The 23,015-nt window shown below is 36.0% G+C and overlaps 1 pseudogene; it reads right to left on the bottom strand.

Annotated features, from left to right (window-relative positions):
* Nucleotides 1-969: 969 nt before the first annotated feature.
* Nucleotides 970-23,015, bottom strand: part of LOC136025559 (small G protein signaling modulator 3-like) — a 27,717-nt pseudogene continuing 5,671 nt past the window's right edge.

The following is a 23,015-nucleotide window of genomic DNA, read 5'->3' as shown; positions in this document are numbered from 1 at the left end:
GCACACACACAGGCACACAAACAGGCACACACACAGGCACACACACAGGCACACACACAGGCACACAAACAGGCACACACACAGGCACACACACAGGCACACACACAGGCACACACACAGGCACACACACAGGCACAAACACAGGCACACACACAGGCACACACACAGGCACACACACAGGCACACACACAGGCACACACACAGGCACACACACAGGCACACACACAGGCACAAACACAGGCACACACACAGGCACACACACAGGCACACACACAGGCACACAAACAGGCACACACACAGGCACACACACAGGCACACACACAGGCACACACACAGGCACACACACAGGCACACACACATACACACATACACACATACACACAGGCACACAGGCACACAGGCACACAGGCACACATACACACATACACACAGACACACACACACACACAGGCACACACACACACATTTCGACATTTTATTTTAAAAAAGGACCATACAACATATATTCAAAACAAAAAAGATGTACAACTTCCATAACCAGGCATCAGTCTAAATTCAAAAAATAAAAGTACGGATAAAGCAATACTGCTTTTGATTATATATATATATATATATATATATATATATATATATATATATATATATATATATATATATATATATATATATATATATATATATATATATGTTGCCGAAAAATTGTGCCTTGGCACGATTGCCACTTAAGTAAAATACTTTCTTGACCATGTATACAGTAAAATTCACTAATTCCGAAAATTGAAGCTTTTCTTAAATAAACAAAAGGAGTTGGAAAGGCATCGACTTCTGCCCCCTCTGCACCGTTTTTTTGCCTCTGTACCGTTTGCACAAGAAGTGTCAGAATTTGAAATGTGTCCATTCTCTGAAAATTAATTGGAGAAAAAAAAATCCGCTTTTTTTCAATTAACTTCGGATTTTAATCAATCATAAATTTGTACTTAAAAAACGAAAAATATAGGTGCTTTCAATGGATTACTGAAAGACAATAGCACACGTTATACTGCCACATATCCAAGATATTGATTCGGAGGTATCCGGATGTTCGATTTTAATCAATCATAGTTTTGTAGTTAATATAAAAAAGAGGAAATTCAGGTAGTTTCACTAGATCGCTGATCAATTATAAATGTTATACAGACCTAAGCTCAAGATTTCGAATCAGATTTGAATGGGGAAGGAGCAGCCTCTTTCCTCTCTCAAGTCAATTCTTGCAGTAATGCGTCCTTTTTTTACAGCATTACCTGCTGAGAGGTACAATCGGTTATTTTCAGGGCTAAAATTTAGCCGTTTGAATACCAATACATAGCCACTGTCCTTTCTTTTCTCTTTTCATTGTTCTCGTCACTATGTGTAAAGAAAGACCAGGTAATTTATCATGCACGTAATTTATCCGTATACACGCGTATGCAACATTTGGTATAAGAGTACATGGCAGTATATGTACTTTTATCTTCTGGCGAATGCATAAATACAGCGAATCCAATTTAATAAAATAATTCACATTCATAGATCCCAGCTAAATAGGTGATGTTTAACTAACATGTCTCGGACACCATCTCGAATTGGCTGAGATCCTTAAGAGGATGTGACAGGGAGCTCCCAGTCTGGATTTAAGTTGAATGAAAATTGAGACAAAACGCGAAGTTCACACTTGATTTGAATCCAGGCAGGGCTACTCAGAAAACTCCAAGGGTAATACCTGAAACAACGAATAATTATTTTCATATGAATACTTATTTTGATTTAAACACCAAAAAAGGAAGTAGCTACCTAAATACTGAGGTCCGGTAAAGGGGGATTACTTCAATAAATTTTTTTATTCCCCACACTTACTCGAACTCTGTACGTTCCAGAAGGCTTTACATTGTTACTTGACTTTTCTTTAATATATCAAATTTTTACTTGCTTCAAAGAATCAAGTTGAGCATTATAGATCATAATTAAGGTTTATTTATGATATTTAAAAATTGAGGTTTAAATTAAACGAGGAATGTTTTCCTCTCAGTGAAAGAAGAAAATACATGAAAGGTTAGAAACAATGCAGGCTCTTAATCCCCAATTTATGGGCACATAAATGAAAGTGTGCTTCATTCGAGGGGTGAGAGCTGAACATCGATGGATGCAAGAAACAACCTCTTTGGGCGAGGGAAACACGATTAAGAGTGGCTGATAAGTGTTATGGAGAGGGAATGTTATAATACTAGTAGGAGACAAAGAGATTTTTCAGGATAAGCTTGCAGAGTTAGGCTAAGGCGTTAAATTGTCAGCATTATGAGCTAGTTTTTATGTAAATCTATTTGTATTTTAAAATATTCATTTATTTATTTATTAATTTAATAGTATTTTAAAAAAGAACATACCGTATGGATTGTTCAAGCTGTAGGTCCTGATTCTTCTGTGGGTTGTGAAAAAAAAAGAATCATAGTTTACTCCCTTCTTCCATTTCTATAGGTAATATATCCTTAGGTAGGCTAACTTCGTAGGCAAAATATGTAATCATATTTACGAATATGACCTCCTCTCATGTTAATTTAAATTCTTTACATATAATTTTCTTTTTTCTTTTTATTACACTCTTCCTATTGCTATGATGATGAATTATTGTAAAGTTATTCTAATAAAATAACTAATTCTATTAAATATTAAAATAAGATAAATAATTATAATAAGAATTCTAATAGAACGATTAAAAAAAAACCATAACACTCCATACGACAGACACATCTATGTAAAGTCCCTCCCCACCACATTCAGAGCTACAATTGTTATTTATTTTTATCGAACTAATTACAAAAATAAGCAGCAGAGGAAAACAAATAAAAAACAGAAAACAATAAAACAATAAAAAAATTTTTATTAAAAATGAAACTTTCAAGACAGTGGAACGGTATCAATATTACCAATGCAAACCTCTCATCACAGCAAAAAAAAAACAACAACATAGGGCACACATCTACGCACAGTCCCTCATCCCATTCAGAGCTACAATTACTATTGTTTTTTATTTTTTTAATCAACTAATGACAAAAAGTAAATAGCCGAGAAAAAAAAATAAAGAAAAGAAAAAAAGCACAAGAAACAATAAAAAATCAAACAAACAATACTATCAAAAATAAAAACTTTCAAGAGAGTGGTACAGATACAGTATATTATTGCTGATATCCGAAAGCTTTCTGCTTAGCGCGGTACCTTTACTAATAACAACATTCATCTCAAATTTTGACATTTTCATCTTATTGCAATACCAAGGAAGGAAGAGAAAAAGGAATCTGCGATACGGGAAATGCTCAATACGCAAAGAAGAAGTATCTTCCTTTCTTAACAGAGGACAAAACCCAAAAAAGTCACCAGAAAACCTGAAAGTAATTTGCATAAAGGTTTACAATTATATTTGCCTCTGTGTCCAGTAATTATTGGGTGCCCAACCTGAGTCTGCCTCCTGGAACCAGAAATCAATAAAAAACGGAAATATTATAAATTGTTGGCATGGAAGAGTGGGGTACCTCTGACCAATTATCCTTTTTTTGTAAATCTTAAAACATTGTTGTACTTAGCTTACTTGTGTTGACAATTTTTGTAAGGATAAAAGACATTATGAAAGGTAATTTCTACCTATATTGAATCCCATTTCAAAACTCAAGTCAGCTGCCAATTACTGAGATAAGTGCTGAGATTTCTATAGCTCTAGTGGAGGTATCTGGAAGTAATGTAGTCCCGACTAGTTTAGCTGCTAATAGATGGCCCTGAATAACTACTGCAATTTCCCACACATCTTTCTCTCTACCGTGCGATCTGTGTTGACTGAAATTTGAACGATAAGGAAATACTTGACTGTCCCTGGTTATGATATTTAGATTGCGCAATGACCAATCAAAATTGGAAGATTATTTTAAATCCGTTGCTGAACTTTGTCACCAGATCCCTGCTTGGTGGTGCGAAAATTGATCTGATTATCAGAAAAGTTGTGTTTTTTTTTTTTTATCATGGTACTTCTCTTAGTACTAAAGAGCTTTGTGCAAGGAGCAAAATATTCAGAACCGATGTGTGAAACATGCAAAAGATGAAGATAATACATTTGACATATGTAAACAGTTAGATAAGGGAGCAAAGGCTAATCCCGCTATTCCAACTTTTGTAATCTTTTCGCCTTCACAATCGGGGATTAATCGTTATTAATCGTCTCGGCTTCTATAATCTCGGAAGTTAATGAACTCTCTCAAAAGATTTACGGCTTTTTAGAGAATGCGACGCATTCGGGACCTTTTTGGCCAGCTGAAATTGACACCAACATTACAACTAAGCCTGCCAACCTGGCCTCACCAAGTGCTCGTAAGGACTCTAACAATAAACTTTGCTCTTAGGCCTCAGGTGATATAACTAAATTTAAGAAATCGGCCACGAAATGGAAACTTGTTGTTAAGTTAAAGTTTGCAGCGAGCAAAATTGCCGAGAATACTAAGAATAATACTTTAGGTATCTCGGTGAGTGTGAAATTCCCACTGTTTACAGGGGTCCTGAAAGGCGTACCAACCAAATGCGATGAGAAATCAAATCTCTTGTACCAAACTGCGTGAAAGTTTCACAGTGCGGGAAGTCCTGAGTGTTTAAAGTCTACTTTTAGTCGAAACAAAACCTGGATCAGTTCTTGAAAGTGTCTGTGAAAGTTAGCTACAAAATGTTCTGCACAAGCATTTGTAAATCTCCCAAAATGCTGTTTCTCGTGTCGTAAAACCGGGCATCTGGCCTCGCAGTGCTCCAATAAGTGGCCCTCTGCTCTCACTGTGAATCATGCGATCACAACTCTTAAGTGTTCAGTGCCTCTCCGTTTTCCGAAAAAATGATCTGTCTAGAATGTAAAGTCGCCGGCCATACTTATTATAGTGTAGATTGTCCCAATGACAACAGTAAACTAGCAAGACCCACGGTATGATATGGATCTATCAACTACTGCACAAGCTGTCCTTTTGTGGAATGTGGACTTTTAGTCAAACTTGATAAAACCGTGATAAAAGGTTTACTTTCGAACTGTGACGTGTTGTGCTTGCAAGAACATTTTTTGACGAGTCATAGTTAAGGCCTTCTGAAAATCGACAATAATTTTGCTAGCTACTCGGTGCCCGCTAGACGATCTACTTCCAATGGCCGTCCCTTGAGTGGTATTGCGATAAATGTTAGGACCTCGTGCCGGTTGAGTATTTCTGATTGATATGATTTTGTTCTTGCAGTCCGTGTCGATGAGTATGTTATCGTAAACGTCTATCTCCCGACAGATTACCGCAATGACCGATCGGAGTTGTTACTTGCTTCTGCCTGTGAGAAACTAGGGTCTTGCCTTTCAAAGATTTGCTAGTTACATAAGTTTTGTGTATTATAGGAGATTTTAACTATAATTTAACTTACACCTCGCTATTGTGTAATTCATTTCGTCTGATGTTTCTGACGATTGGCTTAGGATCTTGCCGAAAGGTCCCGATTACACTTACCCACCATTCAAGTCAAGTGTCGAACCTTAACCATACAGTTTCTTCACGTAGTTACTGACTTCCAACTATCAGACAACCTTCCAATATCTGCATCTATTTCCTGTCCTTCTGCTCAGTATACTCCCACCCCACAGCCACATCAGCCTCATTCCCAATTTTACAGGGATTGGAAAAACTTCCAAGGTGATCTTTTCGCAACAGTTACTAATTCTGTCCTACACGAAATCATGTTCCGTTCCAGCTACTCATGAGAAATCCACAAGCTGCTACAAATGAAATAAAGGTGTTGCTAGATATCTATCTTGTACAAATTTGCCATGCCCAACGAGGCAGAGAAAAAGCCACTATACCTCTTAAACTTAAACGTCGGGGTGTCACGAAGCATTGGTCCAGTAATCCGAACCCAGTTAAAGCTTGTAGAAAATCCAAATTTTGGTACCCTTTGTGGCTCTATTTTGACAGTCCTCGCTCTATATAGAGTTCTGACATCGTCTTTCGACCAAAAGAAAGTTTGCAAGAGGACTATCCATCCACCTGAACCAGGTAGTTGAAGAGATGTCCCAGCAAGCTTCTCTATCCTAACCTTCCTTCTGGAGAAATGTATCAAGAGATCCTCCTAGCGCCCGCATACCTGCTCAAGATATTCCTGAATCTGAGTAATATTTGTACTTCTCTGCTGAATTTTCCCCACCAGATGCCGCCCTACAGTCCCAATATGAAGATTAGCTTCATAAATTTCTGTCTAGTTATCTTACCGACAATTTTGTTGTTCTGGTTGATTATGTACTGCGACCAATCCAACACCCAAAACGTAAGAAATCTTCCGGCATCGATAAAGAGAGCGCTCTTCACATTCTACATGGAAGCGAGCTGTTGGTAAACCATATGTCCCTTTTGATGCAGATGATTGCTACCCCAGGAGTTTTACCTTCTTCTTTCTCGATTGGAGATCTTCCTCCAATTCCAAAGAGTGGCAAACTTGCCAACCAGTGCTCGACTTTCCATCCCATAACGGTGGCTACAGCCTTCTGCAAGCTTTTCGGACTTCTGTTCATTGACAATCTTAATACCAAATGCTACGTTCGACCTAACCAATTAGTATTCTAGCCACGTCTCGGTTGTGCCCACGCTTTGTCGGTTGTCGCAAACGCACTGATCAATGCTAATGCATCAGATGAAACTTTCATGTTAGCCTGTTATGATGTTCATAAAGCGTTCGACCTATCAAGGTGCTGTTTCTTCCCCTTCACTCTTCAATAACGGAGGTTTTGATGGACAATAAGCTATTCCCACATATTTTTATCTTTGCCAGTCTTGATTTATCTCTGGTACGTTATGCAGACGACATTCTGAATTTGAGCCACAATATCCAGCGCATTAGCGAAATTTTCACAACGCTACAATTTGAGTATGCAAAACTAGGTCTTCAGTTCAATGGTGATAATTCCAAGGTTGCATTCTTTAACTGGAAGCAAGCGTCGCCTGGGGATATTCCTCACAACTATTAATTGCTCGCATTGAATATAGAGTTGGGTCATATGCTTCTTTTGTAATGAATAAATTACGCTTCAACCACTGTCTTCTTTCGAAACTTTTCAGCTCTGTCGCTCTCCCATTATCTGAACATATCGCCGTTTTGGAAAATGCTCACAAAATCTGACAAGTCAAAAATTCGTTCAATTTCTTCCCGTTCGACAAACATCTTCTACCTTTTTCCTATGGACCCGCATCTCTTACCTAGTTAGAAAATTCCGCACTACTGAGGACATTATAGCTGTAGAAAAGCAAATTCCTGCTTATAATTCCCGTTTGACAGTTGACTTGGTCGTCGGTGCTGGCCCAGTAGTAGAGACTTATTTGTTATGTTTTTTCAAGCCTTTATTTTCGCGCTTAGTTTTTTTTTCTTTGTTTATTGCTCCGTATTTTCATTACTTTGTATGATAGATTTTCCAATAAATAACAATAATAATATATTTTTTCTAGAACTGTTCTTACATTTGTTTTTTTTTATAGTGTTTTACAAAAAAATGTATTTATGACCAAGATACACCACAGTTGGTGTTTAGTTTTATAATACAAGTTTAGTTTTATACAAACGAATTGTTGACAACATGGAGAATCTTTTGGACAGAGTTGTCGAAAAAAATTTCTTAAAAGGCAAATTCTTCCATTTTAAAGTTTGAAAGATCAAAATCGTCGGACACTTTCTGAAGTTGACGTTGAGATTATCTAGAGATTACTCGATGCACTAACTATGTCATTATAGTGTATTTTACAGGTCAATGCGTCTTCTCAGGTAAGATTCTTGCTACTTAAGTCCTAATTTAAGTATTTCACTTCATGACTTTATTATGTTTTGCAAGAATTTAAGCTGCAGAAAACATGCGTGTTTTTGTTCCAACAAAACATAACCACACAAACTTCCAAACTCTGTTTTTATTATTAGCGTTCTCAAGTTTTGTGAAATCTTCCTCTAAAGACCCAGAACCTTCACATTAAACATTTTCAGCACTCTCAACGTCCATGTCCAAGTTTGAGTTGTACAACACTCTTTCTTATTTTATTTGTTATCTCTGCAGATGTTTGGTGTATTGGTCAAAATGCACAATTTAAGTTTTTCTTCATTTTTGGGTATTTGTCTATATTATTTTTTCTATTGTTTGGTAAATGACGACTTATACTTATTGACGACATGACTGCCCGTCCATGGATTATTCTTTATGGTTGATTGTGTGTGGCTATGCTGTTTGACCTATGTGATTGTATGGATGAGTAGGGTTAAGGCCTCATTCAAGTGCTGGTCTATATTAATCACTAATTTCAGAAAACAGTCTTCCTTTTCTCCTTCTGTCTCCCTTTTTTTTTTTTTTTTTTTTTTTTTTTTTTTTTGTGCTGTAGCATTGGTGATTTCTCTTTTCATTATATATATATATATATATATATATATATATATATATATATATATATATATATATATATATATACATATATATATATTTTTTTTTCACGTAACATAGTTAAACCTAGACAACCATTTTTAAAATACAATTTACTCTGAGCCTGAGGTACACAGGTAATAGAATAAAATTCTATGAATACATACAAGCAAATAGTCTACCTTTGCTTTAGGTCCAAGGTAAACTACTTTAGCTTTGACCAGGGTGCACCAGTGTGGCACCCCACAAAAAAAATGGCAAACCGGAGATTGTATAATAACTTAAGACCTTATTCAAACACATGTTCTTGTTGTCAAGTTATGTGGTTTTGGGACAGGTGTACTTTTTATGGCACTTGGTATCTACCAAGTGACATATAGCGATCCCAAATTCTGTCGGTCTGTCTGTCTGTCCCGGTTTTGCTACTTTAAACGCTTCCAGGTAAGCTAGGACGGTGAAATTAGACAGGCGTATGAGGAACCAGACCAAATTAAATTTAAAATTGTCATTTCCCCGATTCAACCATCTGGGGGGGGGGGGAGTGGGAGGACGGTTAAATCAGAAAAATTAGAAAAAATGAGGTATTTTTAACTTAAGAACGGGTGTTTGCATCTTAATAAAATTTGATGTTTGGAAGGATATCGTGTCTCAGAGCTCTCATTTTAAATCCCGATCAGATCTGATGACATTTTGGGGAGACCTAAAATCTTGGAAAACGCTTAGTGGAGGGATCGGGATGAAACTTGGTGGGAAAAACAAGCACAAGTCCTAGATACGTGATTGACATAACCGGATCCACTCTCTTTGGGGAGTTGGGTGGGGGGTCGGAAAGTTAATTCTGAAAAATTAGAAAAAATCAGTTATTTTTAACTTACGAAGGAATGATTGGATCTTAATGAAATTTGATGTTTGGAAGGATATCGCGTCTCAGAGCTCTTATTTTAAATCCCGACCGGATCCGGTGACATTGGGGGGAGTTAGGAGGGACCTAAAAAGGAGATCGGATCTAATGACATTGGGGGGAGACCTAAAATCTTGGAAAATGCTTAGAGTGGAGGGATTCAGATGAAACTTGGTGGGAAAAACAAGCACAAGTCCTATATACGTGATTGACATAACCGGAAAAGATCCGCTCTCTTTGGGGAGTTGGGGGGGGGGGTCTAATTATGAAAAATTAGAAAAAATTAGTTATTTTTAACTTACGAAGCAGTGATCGGATGTTAATGCAATTTGATGTTTAGAATGATATCGTGTCTCAGAGCTCTTATTTTAAATCCCAACCGGATCCGGTGACATTGGGGAGAGTTGGGGGGGGCCTAAAATCTTAGAAAACGCTTAGAAAGAAGGAATTGGGGTGAAACTTGGTGGGAAAAATAATCAGAAGTCCTAGATACGTGATTGACATAACCGGAACGGATCCACTCTCTTTGGGGGAGTTGGGGGGAGGATTAATTCTGAAAAATTAGAAAAAATGAGATATTTCTAACTTACGAAGGAGTGATCGAATCTTAATGAAATTTCATATTTAGAAAGACCTTGTAAACATATCTCTTATTTTAAATCCCAACTGGATCCACTGTCATTGGGGGGGGGACGGTAAATCTTGGAAAACGCTTAAAGCGGAGAGATCAGGATGAAACTTGGTGGGGAAAATAAGCACAAGTCCAAGATACGTGACCGACATAACCGGACCGGATTCACTCTCTTTGGTGGAGTTGAGGCGGGGAGTAATTCGTAAAAATTAGAAAAAATTAGATATTTGTAACTTACGAACGGGTGATAAGATCTAAATGAAATTTGATATTTAGAAGGATCTTGTGCTTTAGAACTCTCATTTTAAATCCGGTGACATTGGTTGGTGCTGGAAGGGGGAAACCAGAATTCTTAGAAAACGTGAAAATCGAGGTATCTTACAAATGGGTGATCGGATCTTAATGAAATTCGGTACATTGACGAATTTCCTGTTTCAGATGCTCCATTTTCAATTCGAATCGGATCCTAGACACAGAGGACATAGAGGGTCTGAGGATGAACCAGAAATCTTGGAAAACACTTAGAGTGGAGAGATCGGGATGAAACTTGATGGAAACAATAAGCAAAAGTTATAGATACGAGATTGACCTAATTGGAACGGGCCCGTTCTCTTTCGGGGTTAGGGGGTGGGGTTAAGTGCTTTGGCGAGTTTGTGCTTCTGGACGTGCTAGGACGATGAAAATTGGTAGGCGTGTCAGGGAGCTGCACAAATTGACTTCATAAAGTCCTTTTCCCCGATTCAACGATCTGAGGGGCTGAAGGGAGAGGGAAAATTAGAAAACTTGAGGTATTTTTAACTTACGAGTGGGTGATCGGATCTTAATGAATTTTGATATTTAGAAGGACCTCGTGACTCAGAGCTCTTATTTGAAATCCCGACCGGCATTAAGCCTCTGATTTTCCTTTTAAAGCAATTTATTGATTCTTAGAATTTTACTAGAGCTCATACAATATGAGCTCTTGGCTCTTCTGACCTTGTCACAAGTACCATATGAGCTCTTAGCTCTTGTTAATTTAGAAAATCAATAATTATGAAACTATAAATAAATACCAAATGTAAAAATAATTACTTCATGGCTGTCAAAGCCTTTTGTTATTTAACAATCAACAAGTGCAGCTTCTGCTACATGCTCTGTCTTACATACATGTCTGGGGAAAACAATAAACTATTGACTCGGTTGTTTGTCTCTCTTCAAAGATAGTGCTACTATCAGCATAGGTCCAAGGAACACTTCTCTCCCCTAATAGTAATGCCCAACTACAATAAATCATTCAACAGGGGGAACAATGACTTATAACCCCCCCTCCTATGAAATTCCCACTTCTTTAAAACTCTTAAAACTCTAAAGTGAGGAGGTGCCTAACAACTAGACCTCCAAAAGGTGGCACAAGTTTTGCCAAAAGCACAACTTTTATAGCATAACCTTAAAAATCCATAAATTATGTAAATACGTAAATCAAATTTTACGATAATTGGTAGCCTCTCCCAAACCATCTGAGGGCTATTTACTTTCCAGTTTAACCCAGGTACATGTAAAAAAAAGCACAATTTTTGGTAGTCTATCCGAAAACAATCCGCAAATTACTACATTATTGAATTAAGTAAGTCATGTCAAAATCTTATGTAACCTTTTCTCATTCCATTTGATAACTTCCTATTTTTCGTTTGACCCATCTGCATTGCCAAAAACCACAATATTTGGTAGTCAATCAGTAAACATCTGTTAATTAGGGAACAACACAAATCCGTAAATAACATTTTACAGTCACTTTTAAAACGTATTCTAATGATGTCAGCCTTCCTTTATTTGCAGACCAAGACAATGAGAAACCACACCAGAAATTTTGCCCTTTTAGTTCGACAAACAACCACTCACAAAAGCCCCTAAACCCCTAGGCAATTACTCTGCAAACACTAGCATATCTACACAAGATTAGGTTAGGTCTAGCAGATTTACATCTAAGATGTCTGAAGCACCCACGTTTTTAATCCATTGACAAATTTTTATGCTATTTATACTATACTATATACTAATTTACTGTTATTTATACTATTCTATTTATACTATAGCAATTTATACTAACGCATTGATAATGAGACAGAGGAGCTTACCATTTTTGAACTGTTTCCGTTGCTGAGCATAAGACTTCAAGCCACAAGCGTAATGCCTGCTCATTTAGCCCTAAACAAATAAGACTGCGCAGCTTGACATCCATCTGAGCATGAACTGCATCGTGCGTTACATTAACAACCCGAATACATCGATATAAAAGCTAAAAAAAAAACAAAAAAATAATAATAGTAATTACTTTGCAATGAGTAGATGAATTTACGTAAATATATTCTTTCTGTTTTTAATTCAGTTATATAAGATAAGGCAGCTGAACGTTTCTATAATAATAAACCGTAGTTATATCAATAGCAAAATTACATCGAAAAATAAAAATTAGTGAAAAATTTATTGGTAATTACTTTAAAAAAATTGCAAAAATGAAAAAATTCCTAAAGTTTTTCTATCTTTTTCTTTCTTTTACCGTCAATTTTGAACAGAGGAAACAATCACAATGCCGGAACAATTTTCACAAATTCTTCCAGGTACTCTTCCGTAATGAATTAAAAATAAATAAAAGGAATTTAATTGTAGATTAAAATCGAGGTAATGATGATTTTGGGTAAGCATTATAAGGGAATTGTAGACTGACTGCCACTTTTGAGCTTGAACAATTTGTTTGTGTTGTTTTTTAAGCTTTAAGTAAAAAATAAAAACTGTCTTTACCAAACCGAAATTTTCAATCAGTTCAATCAATGGCTTCGGTTTGGTAAAACTTTGGATATGTCCTTGGCATAATCTGGTATTGTTAATAATAAAAATCACGTCACCAGCTATGTGAAATCACACTGATTTCATTTAGTGAAAATGCGTGACCTGTCGTATGAAACTAAGACTACAGACCAGTGAATAAGGATTGACATTCAATTAGAATATAATTATTAATTTAAAATATTCTATTTATTTTATTCGATTTTTTCAATTTTATTTAAAGAATTTAGATTTAATATTCTTTATAATTCAGGAAAACCAGAAATTTTTATTTTCCTTCACTATTTTATTCCATATTATCTGACGCCCCAGCCAGCCACTTGCTAAAACCATCTGTAGCAAGCCGTAAAGATACCTAACAAGAATAACAGAATTAAAAAATTCTACAGCAAATATTTTGAAATACCGAACAAATTCTTTTTATTTCTTTTTTGTATGTATGTCTTATGAGCCAATTTAAAAAACAAAAACAAAAAAGAACATTGCAAATAAATGAATGACATAGTTTTTCATCAGTGAAATAATCATGCACACTCAGATCAATTCCATTGAAAAAAACCACTTATTCTACTTCAGAATCAGTCTTTCAAATTGCTGCTTTGTAAAACCCGTTAAACCTCAGAAGTTTTACGTAGAAAATCCATAATAGCGTCTCGAATTCAGTAGAATTTTCTGTAAGTCATTAGGTGCCACAAAGTCTCATAGTCTAAGTGCATGACCGCAAAAAAACAACAGCTTTTTCCCATCGGGTTCGTTCAGAGGTACGACATTGGAGCCCCACTAGATTTGAAACATTTTTCTCTTCTGCTGGCCACTAAGGCTCTCCAAAATTTCCTTTTTTTAAGGGTTTTGCAAAAAAATTCTTATAACAAAAATTCCAATACCCAATGCTATAGACAAGAAAGGTGCAAATCAGATTATATCTAAATTTGAGTTTGACGACGCGTTGGTATCGCACCAACCATTAGGATTTGTAAGAGAATTTCCTGATAATTTGGGGTAAATATTATAAAGAAAGGGTGAATATGAAATTTTGAATAGGATTTCGGTTTTTCCATCGGTGTTTCGCAGATTCCGCAAATGCATTCAATTGTCCATAGATAGACATCAAATCTATGCAAAATCTATCGAGAGTAGAAAATCTGTTCAGTATGACGAACTGTTTCAATTTCGAATTCCAGTCTCAGTTCTCTTCTGCAATTGGCCGACTTTGATGACTTTGTGGGAAGATTAAATACAGTTTAATTTTCCCTGGTCCACCCAAATGTTAGTCAGAAAACCTTATTGGCTGTATAAACCACTTGATGTGCTATATTGATGCTGTGATCAATTAATATCATTCAATGTGCTTCGGATCAATGCCTTTGTTAGCTGGAGGATTGAGCTGCAAACTCCCAAAAGATATTTTGACGTCACCTGTCATCAGACAATTGTGCGCTACAAAACAAGGATTGGCTCTCAGAAAAAAACAATATAAAACACATTTTGCATCGAGAAAAACCAAATGAAAAACAAAATATTTTTTTCCTTTATTTTCACAAAATACTTCACTGAACTAAACCTAAGAAGAATTGCATCCCTCATTGAATACTCTCAACGCACAGATATGTTAATATAAGTTAACGTAACCTTCATAACTTAATTACATCACAAAAAAAATCTTGACCGTCATATAAGCTACAAAACAAGAATTGGCTCTCAGAAAAACCAATATAAAACATATTTTGTATCGAGAAAAACCAAATAAAAATAAATGTTTTTTGCTTTATTTTCACAAAGTACTTCACTGAACTAAACCTAGCAAAAACTAGATCTACGTTGCATGGGCAACGTGAGGTGGTGCAGCAACGTTTGTTTGGCTTAGCCAAGTAAAGTGTTGCGAGGGCAACACTTTGGTTATGTTTCTTCGCTATGATCAGCCGATTATCTCTTACGAGTCCCCTGCATGTCTTACTACTGGAACCAAATTGGTCTTACCATTAGATACACCAGAAACAAATAAGAGGTACACCAACTAGCAAAAGTTTCAAACCCGTCATTACCGAAGATGATTATTAGCTAACAGCCGACTGTTGCTTAAAATTCCCCTATATGTCTCACAATTGGTATCGGCCTATTTTTGGTTTCAGTGTGTACCTTACTACTGAAGCTGTCAACCCCTTTGAACTTTCAAACTGGTACATCTCATGAAGGATCCTACCAAAAAATGGATGACATATACTTTGATCAGCTCATCAAGAGCTATCGACTGCCGTCGAAAAAAAAATCTGTCTGTCTTAGTTTAAAAGTTGACTTTTTTGCCGTAGGCCAAGTTTTTAACTTCATCATTTAGAAAGGAGCAAAGGATAAACTCTAATTTCTTTAACAATTAGAGAAATTTTAAAGTTTAAGATGCACATCTGATACCATTTCTCTACCGCAATCCCAAGTGCGAAAAAGCCGAATGACAAACTCAGCTAAAATCACGAACAGAAATGGGTAGAAGCAATAGATGGCAGCACTTTGGGGCCTGTGGGAAAATGGCACTTTTTTGTTTCTGTAAATTTTTCTATTTATCACTCAAAGAAGATATATTGGCTGTAGAGCCGGGTAACCGCCGCATATATTTAACACTGATAGATTTTAGTCCATCTTCAATTTGAAACTGGTGCCCACCTGCTTGCCTGCTAGAACAGAGCTCACTCGACAGCAAATACATGATTTGATGAAACGAAAGCTTGACTGCATAACTTCAGATAGTTCTCTCTGACATAGGCTATAAAAATCCACTTCACCCACTATAGGCTCTGGCTCAAGAACAAGCAAAAACCATCCTTTTTGGCCCAAGGCAAAAGTTCTAAGAAGCTTTCCTAAATACAAAGTCATATTCATCAACCCGGCCAATTGTCCACACTATTTGTAAAAACACAGAAGTTAAACCCTTACCACCTTCTAGGAATAAGCTGAAATCGAGGTGCTAGGAAAAAAAAAAGAAAGAAAAAAAAAACAAAAAAAAGACAAAACCTAAGTGTTGCTCTCGCAACACAACTGCACCTCTCATTGATTACTGTCAACGCGTAGATACGTTAATATAAGTTAACGTAACCTTCATAACTTAATCACTTCACAAAAAAGATCTTGGCCGTCATATAAGCTCGGAAAACCAATATAAAACATATTTTGCATCGAGAAAAAATGAAAAACAAAATGTTTTTTGGCTTTATTTTCACAAAATATTTCACTGAACTGTACCTAAGAAAATTACAACTCCCATTAATTACTGTCAACGCTTAGATACGTTAGCATAAATTAACGTAACCTTCATAACTTGATTACATCACAAAAAAAAAGATCTTGACCGTAATATATGCTTTTTCTTCTATAAAGGTTGCCATTCGTTAAGCCGAAGTGTCAGCGCTTATGGGTTCAACTATGGCTAGCCCATCACACCATCCAGCGTGAAGCAACTCCTAAACTACCTAAGTGAGTATTTATGACGATGGAAATAATGCGTATTAGGATCCTCTATAACCATCTCATCGCTGGTGTGTCAAAAATAGTGCATGTCGTCAGGGTTGTCCTTAAGTTTTGAGACCCGTTATTCATTTTTAGAAATAAAATCACAGGCAGGCAAGAGAAATTAAGTGCTTTAGATATCAACTTTTTATTTCTAATAATAATCACAGAAGAGCTAAAAGGGCACACAATAGCTGAAAGGGCTTTATCGGTTCTATTATAATTTTCAACTTCAAACATATGTAAATTAGGCTTCTCGATCCATACCACCGTCAGACATAAGAGGCGAAAGAGATCAACAGCAAAAACATGAGGCTGTTTATCATATATTCAACAAAACCTTGTAGAAAGTATAAAAACACAAACCACACATTCTCTATTAAATTAGCTTCACAGTTGACTAGATACACTTTGGACCTGATCAGTTCACCGACCATTTGTGTGAATCAGCCTTGTTTTTTATTATGTACCGGGAATTTTAAAAGCTTTCGAAAAGATAAAAACCTCGAAATAATTTAAAAATCAAATGAAAATCGAGAAAATTTGGTTGATAAAACTGATGCGGCAAAATTAGTTTAAAAGATGGAGCAAACTTACTTAAAAGAAGAAACTTTACTTAACTTAAGTATCGGTTTAGCACAAAATGCTATATAGCGCCATTTGAATCATTCTGCTTATATTCAGGTAAATTTTGCCAAGCGTGTCGGACTATTTTTTGTGTTCCAAGGTTTGCTTTAAATGACAAAAAAAAAAGAAAGAAAGAGAATAACTGCCTAAGAGCATTTTTCCTTAATTCCATATTGGCAAACTAGCTAATGAAAGATTTCGGACAAAAATATTACAAAACCTGCCAATCAGAAAAACGCCAAAAACATCTCAAATTCTCTGGTAACGATTATCAGATTCACAATATTACTCATTGATTGACCCCTTTTTAATCTTGAGAGGCGAATTTGCCTAAATTTTTAGAGGCCACAATTTGCCATCATCCGCTTCTATTACAATCTTCTTCAGTATAGCGCTTTATTATGTTTGCACGACGCTACAAGCAAAAGAGAAGTATACGACAGCCGAATTCAGAATTAGAATAAAGGGGACAAAACTTAGTAGGCTAACCTCTTCGGGGGTGAGAACCTTGCCATCTTCATCAAGACGAAAAGTTTTGCAAAGAACGAGCCTGCTATAAACTGAGTTGAAATCCTTTTCAACTTGACAAACAGCTGCTTCTTCCAGAAACAGCCATGGATGACAAGGAGCACCTAAAAGTGATTTTCAAATGAAAATAACAAAAAAAACATTAATAATTCAAGTATAGATATTAGTAGACAGGTGGAAACTAAAAAATTAAAATTAAAAATGTCCCGCAATTTTGATATCATGCCTTATAAACCATGGTGCTTTAGGTACAGCGTTTCTTCTTATTTTTGAGTATTCTCTGGCAAAAGCCGACTTAAAAATACTGCTTTTTGTAAAAACGGTCGTGTGAGTCCTGCTTTCACAAATCTTGCATCGCATACTTGATGTTAAAGAGAAAAGATTTAGAGAAAAGAGCAAATTAGATCAGAGAAAAATATTTAGAGCTTTTTGCCGATATGTGCTTTTTTTGTCTGCCAGCTTTCGCAAATCATGCTTCGCATACTTGATGTTACAGAGAAAAGATTTAGAGAAAAGAGAAATTTAGATCAGAGAAAAATATTTAGAACTTTTTGCCGAAATGTGCTTTTTTCTCTCTGCCAGCTTTCGCAAATCTTGCTTCACATACTTCATGTTTCGGTGCAAATTCTGCAAAATTTCCAAAATAGGTAAGCTGAAACCAAGCTTATTTTAAAAGCTAGCAGACAAAAAAAAATAATCGCATTTTGGCAAAATTTCGATCTAATTTTCTCTGATCTAATTCTACATATTTAAGTTTTCAATAGACTTGTAAAAAACAACCCCGTACTTTAGTGCAATGTTTCACTTAGAGGATGCTATCTCTCAAACCTATTAGACATTTTTGATTAGTCTACTATCTATATTGTTGATTAGTTTTCGATTAGTCTATCTCTTGATTAGTCTATTTTTATTTGTCATTTTTTGATTAGTCATTTTCGATTAGTCAATCTCTCAAACCTATTAGTCATTTTAGAATAGTCTATTACCCTCAATGTGCCTAAAAAGCGACAGACATGGCACAAAACTAAATACACAAAACTTTGCATTTATGCTCCTCTTCCTTAAAAAGAAGATTAGTGATAGTGATCAGAATGCATTTGGGACGCATTTTATTAAAATTTCGGAATATAATTACCAGTATAATTTGGAATATATCATAAGCCAAGGCCAAATGACTTCAGAAGGTTAAATAAGATAATCCCTAGATCTTGGCGTCATAAGGTCGTACCTAGGGTTTAATTCAAGGTGGTAGTGACACCAAAATCGCACTCTATAAACAAATGTGCATAGCAAGGAGAATAATCACAAAAACGGAATACTACAAATATAGTATGACGCATTTTAAGACTACAAAGTATATCAGTAAAATAAAAAAGTTTTTAATAAAAATGTGAGTAAAATCGTTAGAAGCTTGCAAATGTTTTAGGTATGGTACATTTTTTAGAGGGGTGTGTCCCAGAAAAAGCACCTTATACCCTACTTTATATTGGTGAAGAGTCTTCCCACAAATTCTTCGTTACTTGAAGATGTCTTCGTACTGCAGATATAGTGCAAACATAATATAGACCATTATGAAACCATAAAAAGTTGAAAATATAAATAAAATGTACACCCACCGATAATGTTACTGAAAATGCCAAACAATTTCGCCAAAGAACAGAAAATAAGGGCTTCATAGAGCATAAGCATTTTTGTAGTTTGAAAACTTATTCTCTCAGACATCTACTTTCTGTCAACTTTGTTGAACCTCTTAAAGAAGGCTAGATTTTATTTTTTCGGTCGTATATGAAACTTTGTGTTAGAATAGCTCTATATAACAGACTCAAGAAGATCGAGACAAGGGTTGAAGGACTAATCTACCAGACTTGGCAAAGCAAGCTGAGAAAGGCAATATTAATTCTACAAAATGTCATTCACGAACCAAAAACCAAAGCCCTAATGGAATGAAGTAAGTCACCATCTGCGAGGGAGGAGCACACAAGTCAGAGTTGAGCAATAGGACCCTAAGACCCAACAAGGGCCAAAACTCCGAGAAAACCAAAGAAAAAATATTTAACAATAATTTACAATTTAAAGCTTATTAATTACCCGAAAATTATTTAAGTCAAATTACTTTGAGCAATTCAAAAACAGACAACAGATGTTCTAAAATTGGAAATAAATATACACGAAGAAACTTAGACCAAAACGAGAAGCGCCCTCTCTTGGGAGGGCGCTTCTAATAATAAAATAAAAACAAAGTAAACAATAATAAAAATAAAATAAAGATGTTTCATTTTGTTTTTCACAATTTCTTTCCTATCATCTTCACGATTGTTTTGTTTTTCATAAGTCTACACAAACAAATAACATTTTTAAAGAAAAAGCAATATGAAATAGATACCTAAAATATTTGGCTTTTTGAGTCCATACTCCAATACTTGCTTCACGGCAGGACAGAGGCATCCTCTGACAAAATCTACAATCTTCTCAGAAACTGAGTCATCTCCAGCCTTGCAATACTGCTTACTTCGCTCATCTAGGAGCTGAACGAACTTGGCTGGAAACCAGCCTCATAGCCCATTTAACTCTCCTACCCAACAGTGTTCGTCCTTCCGACTTACTATTGTGATTATGTCATTTCGCTTAAATCCAAGTTCATCTTCCTCCGTACGCTCGAAGTCTAAAATAAATATTACGTTTAAACAACAGATATTACATTTAAACAAGATGTAAGATCTACACTGTCAATTACACCCGTTCAGAGGACAATTTAACTAACTCCCAAAACAAACATGACATGCAATTCAAAACGACAGTTGATTGCTGATCTTTATTTTGTGCCCGGTCATTTAATGGGAATAGTATAGTATACTAGACTCACAAAAAATCCCAAAGGGTAATGGCCACAAAAAAGGGGAAAAAAGAAGAAAATAATAAACAAAATCCATTATAACAATAAATCAGAAATGAAGATTAATACAAGAAAAACATCATTCCAAAACCTAAATATAAATAGAATCCTCTTATTCATCATCCTCATTGTGGGTCATGCACCCACGGATAAACCGCACCAGATTCCTAATACTGCTAAAGCAACCATTACTCCCAAAAAAATTTTCACCCACAACACTTCCCACTCATTTACTCCAAAAGCTTTATTTCTCAAATCCCTTGAACCTTCACACTCCCCCAGAAAACACAAAAAAACTTTCTCGCACATCGAACAACTGTAAGGACAATTCTACACTCTAACAATTTCTAAACCTCTTTTTTTTCTCACGAGTGGCATAAAATTACCTGTACAAGAAACTACCAATTTATTATCATTTGTACATAACGCAGCTAAATAGTATACTTCCTCTCCCAATATTCTTTTACCTTGGAATACAAACACAGAGAGTCAGACGTTCGAATAGGCGCTTCCGGTTTTGAAATTATCTAATCAACTAAAACTACATGTACCTGCTTAGAAATATCTCCTGCTCCCTTTCCCGACCATAGCCCCCATTCTGTTCTCCTGACATTATACACGAATACAAAATTGCCTTAATCTGCCCCATCCACGAACGCCTATCTTCTGTCTAATGTGATGCCCAAAATATGTCAATACTTGCTTATGTGCTGAGTTTGGAAAATCTTGTGTGCATTTGATAAAATTTCACTTTGAATTTTGGTTATGCATATACTCGATACTTATATATTGTAGCTTGTACTTGGCAACAGTGACGTATAACATGAATGGAATTTGATATATTCGTGGTAGAGTTATTCCTGATTAAAATAGGAGAGACTAGTCAAACACTATTATTTTCTTACAGATATTTTCACTTCATCTCTTTCATTTAACTAAGCAGTTATAAGCAGTTTACTATTTTTCCAATTGACTGCTGGAAAATGATATAAGAAAGTAGATGCAATTCTTTTTGTTCTTTTATTTCACTTTACCATATTGTATCTTTGTCAGGGATGTTAATAGAGAAAATCCATATAACAGAAACTAGGTCTGCATAAACAAGGCGTTGTCAGCACCCATTAGTGCAAAGAAGGGAGGTTTTGAAGGCGAGGGTATGAGAAGACACTCTAGTAAAGGTTTAAAATTAATGTTTTAGCATTTCGTTTAACATTTTAAATATTTATTAAGGCTTGAATTTATGATTTCACAGTCCGCATTTACTTATGATCTGTACTTTGATTTAAATATTTCACCTGAAACCTGCTCCTATGTAAATATTTAATCACCAAAATTCTCCCACGAATATTCTTATTCCAATAGAATATTTGATTATAAAACAAATCTAAGCGATTCACCAATCGAACTATGCCAATTATAACCTCAATAGGATACAATAGCCAATACTTTTCAATTTTGTATGAAAGGGCTGCCATTCAACATTGTTGAACAAGACTTTAAGATCTAATGTTGCATTAGCATTTATATTTAAGGTTAAAAGCACCTATTTATGCTGAGAATGAAGACACTGTATTGGTTGATTCGGATCAGTAGTGCTAAATCTACTAAGCATTTTAAGTCGTGTAATTTTGCTCATGTATCATCAGACGCGGGGGGTAGGTTTAAAACCCAACCTTTTTTAGGGCAGCGTCGAAGGCACTCACGACCCCCTCCTCCCCTTGGTCAGGTTCCTGTCGACTTTCATTCTTATCCCCCTGCATTCTCAGATCAACAATTAATAAACCCTTCCCGATTACATAATCCCCCCCTTACCCCTTGTTATCTCCTCTCCCTCTCCGTATACAGAAGTTGCTTCAGACGATTGTTGAAAGTTGCTTCAGAAATTTACTAAGTGACCCTATGAGTATTCTCAATGAAATTGGAAGTGAGGCTTTGGACCTAGATATGACCGTAAGCCCCTCTAAGTCCATGATAATGCCGATTTGTTTCCTCAAATCCTCACCCTGTTTTCTTAATCCTATCCCTCCTGAAATTTATGCATCCTCGGTTAAATTACTTGGAGTCACAATTTCTTCAAATTTAAAGTGGGATATCCACGTTAAGGATATTATCCATAAAGCTAATGCGTCTATCGCCCTCCTTAAGCTCCTAAATAAATATAGCGTCCCCCCTTCTCACTCCATAAGGTTGTACACGTCTTTTGTCCGTCCGCATCTTGATTATGCTTGTCCAGTTTGACACCCTGGCATCTCCCGTGAAGAATCAGACAAAATTGAGTCAATCCAAAAAAGAGCCTTACTAATAATTTTCAAAGAAGGCAAGGTGCCTTACTCTCTGCTCCTAAGAAAAGCTAGTTTGGAAACCCTTGAGCGAAGGAGGTCGTCGTTGTGCCTCCGTTTTTCAAAAAATGCAATAACGAACCCTCGGACGGCAAGTATTTTCCCCAAACGTCACTCACCATCCAGATTACGACAGCCTCGAGCTGTTTCTGAGCCTATCCCAGTTTTGTCTCCCATTCGCTGCGTTACTTCCAGATATGAAAAAATCTTTGTCCCCTTCATCACAGAAAAAATAAATAAAATAGCCTACTAGTTTCTCCCTCCCCCTTCTTTTTTTTGTGAGGTGCTTTAGGTCGTTACACTAATTTGCTTGCCTCCCG

Source organism: Artemia franciscana, chromosome 3, assembly GCF_032884065.1.
Source record: "Artemia franciscana chromosome 3, ASM3288406v1, whole genome shotgun sequence".
NCBI lineage: Eukaryota > Metazoa > Arthropoda > Branchiopoda > Anostraca > Artemiidae > Artemia > Artemia franciscana.
Note: the sequence above shows the minus strand (reverse complement) of the source record. Positions and strands in the feature narration are given on the sequence as shown.